Consider the following 5,235-nt stretch of genomic DNA (forward strand, 5'->3'; position numbering starts at 1 on the left):
GTGCTGCTGTCAGGAGGAGCCCCATGCAGAGCTGCTGTGATGAGACCACCAGACCATCCAGTGATTTGGGCTGTGAAGCCTGGACAACCCTGGTGTATCACACATGTTTCACCAAGAAGACCCCCAGCATCACTCCCCCCAGCTCCTGGCACAGGTTTGCATTGCTTCACCTGTTCCGACACCATTTGACCGCAGAGGTGGTCTGTCTGACCTCTGCAGCCAACCCTGACCCTGCAGTTACCTCAGGTGACACCTTTGGTCATGCTCCCCTCCGTGCCTGCCCTGGCTGTGCCTCCAGGGTTTTTCAGGAGGATGGTGCACAAGGGTGACCAGGTCTCAGGGCTTTCTGGGGGACAGGGAGAGCATCAGGACCTGAACAGCTTTCAGCCAAGATAACAGTGGTTACAGGGTAGAAAAGGCCCTACAGAGTTTACTATCAGAGCAGAGGGCAAAGAAGCTCTGATTGTGTTGTGAAGTGAGGTTTGGGATTGCCTGAGCCCCAGGAGGGATGGAGACAGGCACTGCTGCAGGCGTGGCTGGGAGGTGTGGGGCGCCTGCTCCAGCCCAGCCCCACAGGAGCCACTATCCAGTCCCAGGTCCAGAGCAATGCTCTGAAGCAGCCTGGCCCTGCTGTGTTTAACCTGGCTAATGAACAGCCAGGCAGAACGTGGCCATTCAAGGACACCAGGTGAAAACAGCCCTTCTGCCTCTGCTTACACAGCACACACAGCTGGGCCATTCCCATAGCCAGCACTCAGGGACAGGCACAGGGAACAACCAGCTGGGGAGCCCAGAGGATGCTGCCCATCCCACCTCCTCTTAAAACTCCCCCCAAGCAGGAGCTGACCCCAGAGTACCCTGTGGTGTCTCTCCACAGAGATGTTTTTGCATCCAAAGGCAAATCTAGGCAACTGGAATCTCACTTTGTTCTTGTGGTATCCATCAGAATTTGAGTCAGGTGTTAACATGAAGCTCTGAGGTCACAAAAAAGGCCTCCTTGTGAGTCTCATACTTGGAGACTCCACAGGTTTGCTACAACCCTCTCTTACTTACCCAGACAGCAAGTGCTTTTTCCTCCAGGGCCAGCTGCAGTGGTTTTACAGCAAACTCCTTCCTTTCATTGCCCAGTTCAGCCTCCCACATCCCCAGGATCCTGCCTGAAGTCTATGCATGGCTGCTGTGATGAAGAACCCTCAGACCAGGGTATCACCCCATCTCTGCAATGACAGAGCATCAAAAATCCAAGAGAACAGTGTGGCTGTGGCTGAAGGGATCCCTCCTACCTGAGAAACACCCCTGCTAAAACCTCAGCCAGAGGCTCCCTCTGACCAGGGGCTGAAGGCATCAGGTGCTCTGCTTCCCCCAAGCCAGCAAAAATGTCAGGACCAAGAGGCTGAAGGAACTGAGAGACTGCTTTGCCTGACTGCACATGGGTTCCTGGTGGTGGGATCCAAGGGCCAGAGAGCACTGGTGCGGACATGCCAGGACAGGAGGGCAGGCTCAGCTGCTCCAGGCTCATGCTCTGCATGAGGTGTCTGTGGGACCCCCCTCCAGAGCCTTTTAGAAGGAGCAGTTCAGGACTTGTCTGTGGCACTGAAGAAGAAGAGAATATCTCCCAGTTTGGAAACTAAACATAGGATGTCCTTTGACAGAGACTCATCTCTCCCAGTGTGAATGGCTTGATGCTGGACAGACACAGGGAAGGGGTGGAATCTCAGGAGAATTTCCAAATTTTAGCGGACTGGCCCTGAGATACCTGTTTTGGATTTTAAGCCAGCTCTGCACAGACAGGAGGTTGGACCAGAAACCTTCAGAGGTGCCTCCCAAACTAATTGTTTCTGTGATTCTTTCAGCTTCCTGAACTTTTGCTCTTTGCAGACCAGCAAAAAGGGCCCATCTATAGGTTCCCGCCTAAAGCAAGTTTGGGGGAACCCAAGAACTGGATTTTCCTGGGTGTAAGTAGAGTTGGGTTTATAGCATGGCTTTATTTGCATGGCTCTTGGAAAGCCAAGGCTTGACATTTCTCTCATACATTCCTCCCACTCAAGTTAATATTATTCTTCTTGTGAAGAGGAAACCACTTATGGCTCTCATGAGTGCTTCTCATCAAATTGAGTGAACAAAAAAGTGAATATGAACTGATCTTAGGTAAATGAAGTCCACTTCAATTGTCAGTTAAGGGTTCAAAGCCATTTAATTAACACACTTCAGCTTCACCTCCCTGTACACAGATCTGAAGAGACACCTTTCCCCCACTTCCATTGCTGCTCAGCAACTGAAAACCCCACTCAATCCACATGGTATTTGAAGTCCTCGATGAACCTCACCTAAGTCCACATCCAAAATCCTCTTCTGACTCAACAGACCAGGACATTTTCCACCATTTTACTAGCCCTGTACTTTCTTTCTTTCTCTCTCTTTCTTTCTTTCTTTCTCTCTCTCTCCTTTTCTTTCTTAATTTCCTTCTTTCCTAATTTCCTTCTTAGTTTTCTTGCTTCTTTCCTTCTTTTTCTTCTTACTTACTTTTTATTTCTTTCTTCTTTCCTCCTTTCTTTCTTTTCCTCTGCACCATTTGAATGACAAAGGTTTCTCATTACAGTCCTCTTGGGGAATCAAACACCAAGGCTGCTGCTCACTTACTGACTGGTAGATTAAGATGGATAAAGGGAGAGATTTGTATATTGACTCTGTGTTTATGTAACTCATGTGCAAGGCCTGGCCAGGAGCAAAGGGGGATCTGACCCACATAAATAATAACGAGCAGCATTTTTAAACTAAATCATCTGGAAAATTCACAGACTATTCCATCAGTTCCTTCTATTGTGTCACCAGAGGGTCATAAATAATTCAGCCTTGCTCAAATATTTATGGAAATCAATTTAGCCCTCAGTTCAATGCCACCTCCCTGAGAAAACAGTTTTCTTTTCTATCACAAGTGCAAACTGACTGCCCTCCATCCCACGAGCCTTCCTGAGGCCAACGGCACCTGCCGACTTTGAGCAGCGTGTCCAGGCCCACCCGAGCAGGACCCCAGGCAGCTCTGGGACCGCCAGGAAGATGGAGCTGCCTGGAGAGGTCTTCCAGGAGAGGAGCAGGTCCAGCACCTGTCCCACTTCACTGTGACCATCCTAAACTCCTCAGTGGGGCATCTGCTCCAGCCCAGGGTGGCTGTCAGCTCCAGAGCCAAGGGACAGCCCTTGGTAAAGCTGTGGGCACATGAGAAGGTGTGTCACCTGCTCCTGTGCAGGTGACAACTGATGCTCCAGTCAACAAATCCTGCGCAGGAGAGAGACTCCTTGATGTGATCAAAGGTCACAAAACAAACTCCCATAGGAGCCAGCAGCCCTGGGGAGCTCCCTGTGCCCACTCCCAGGGCAAGGTCCATGGCTCTGCCATACCCACTGTGGAGCAGCTGCTGTGCAACCTGAGCCGTGACGCGGCACTCGCAGCTCGCTTCCTTCCTCCTTCCTTCCTTCCTCCTTCCTTCCTTCCTCCTTCCTTTCTTCCTCCTTCCTTCCTTCTTCCTTCCTTCTTCCTACCTTCCTTCTTTCTTCTTTTCTTCTTCCTTCCTTCCTTCCTCTCTCTCTGGCTGGCACGTGGCAAGGACTCCTGAGACCTCAGCTTGCCAAAAGCAGAGCAGCCACACAGGCTGCCCATCATGACAAGCACCCAGGAAGATTTCCACCCCCGTGGTGAACCCACCCTGCTCCTGGTCCTGAGCACCTCATTGATCTTTCTGGAAGCTCAGCAGGTCTGTGGCTATTCCTGTTTCTTGATGAAAAACTCACCTCATGTGAGTCTCTTCCAGCACCTTCATTGCACAAAAACAGGACAAATTCCCAGGGTCAAAGAACTGTCCCCTTCTGTACACCATTCAGGGGTGCAACATGTTCACAGGGTAACTCAGCCACCACACAGATTGAGGTCAAACATCCCACCAGCTCCACCACAGAGGAACTGGGAGTGGCCACACAGCCCATACCTGGACAGAGAAGCCACATCTCCTCCAGCCTCTCTGTTCCCTGCAACTCCTGATTATCTCTCAGTAGGTCACTTATCTGGCCCCTCTCCAAGTTTCTGGGCCCATTTCTCTCCTGTGGTGCACTTTGCCTGGAACAACACACAGAACTGTGCAAAGCCAGGACACAGCTGGAGGACACTGGGACACCTCTCCTGTCTGTCCCAGGTAGCAGAGCAGAGACCTGGGCAGACACTGGCTGTGTGCCACCCAGGGACCTGAGGTGACCATGGTCATGCTGCAGGAAATGGGAACCCAGGGACAGAGTCTGGGAGAGATTATCCTCCTGTTTCCAGTACAGGATTATCTCTGCACCAAAAGCACCACCCTACGAGCTCTGGTGTGAGCACCTGGGGCAGGAACCAAGCTCCGGGCAGACCTCCAAGAGTATGGCCAGGGTCACTGACAGCCACAGAGGTTCCCTGCAGCCATTCACAGTGTTTTAGATCCCCCAGTCCTTCAGGGTAAGAAAGGCTGAAGGACAGGGCAGAAGGAAGGTGTGACTGGCAGTTGGAGGGGCTGTGGGAGCTGCTGCTACTGAGGGCCAAGCTCTGCACCCTGCAGGCTGAAGGAACAGCAGAGGCACACAGTGTGTGAGGAGGGTTTGTGAGCTTCTCCAGCCCTAATACGATAAGAAAAGTCAAAGCCTTTCTTCTTCCCAGGCCTCCATCCAGCACACTGCATCCTGAGTTTCCTCTGATTTTCCAAACCAGGCAAGGACTGGTGTGTCTGATCCTGGGCATGGACGGTCACAAGAACCCACATTTCTGACCTCATCTGTGACTGGAGCTGTTCTACAGAAATATGTTGCACTGGCAGTTCTTTCTTGGGTCAAGGATGGTTCTCCAGGGATCTCTGAAGTAGAGACACATTGATCAGAGCTGCCTTAGAAATCTTTTTCCAAAGCCCCTCTGCTTTTCTGCAGCCTCTCATTTGTAGCAAGAGGAAAAGCACAGGTCAACCATGAGCAAGAGGCCCAGGATGCCATTGCTCTGAACAAGGTGTTTTGGTAGGACACATCCCTCCAGAAGCCCAGGGGTTGTGGGAAAGGCAGAGGACCCAGCTGGGTGTAGGATCCAGTGACAGTCCAGGCACCAAAAACTCAAGCTCTTTTCTGCAACACATACGAGCAATGGGGAGAAGACATCAGGGTCAGGCACTCAAGCATCATGTCCTGGCTCTGTTAGATTCTGACACTGCCTCTCCTCATTACAAAC

Source organism: Manacus vitellinus, unplaced genomic scaffold, assembly GCF_001715985.3.
Source record: "Manacus vitellinus isolate BGI_N305 unplaced genomic scaffold, ASM171598v3 scaffold_75_pilon, whole genome shotgun sequence".
NCBI lineage: Eukaryota > Metazoa > Chordata > Aves > Passeriformes > Pipridae > Manacus > Manacus vitellinus.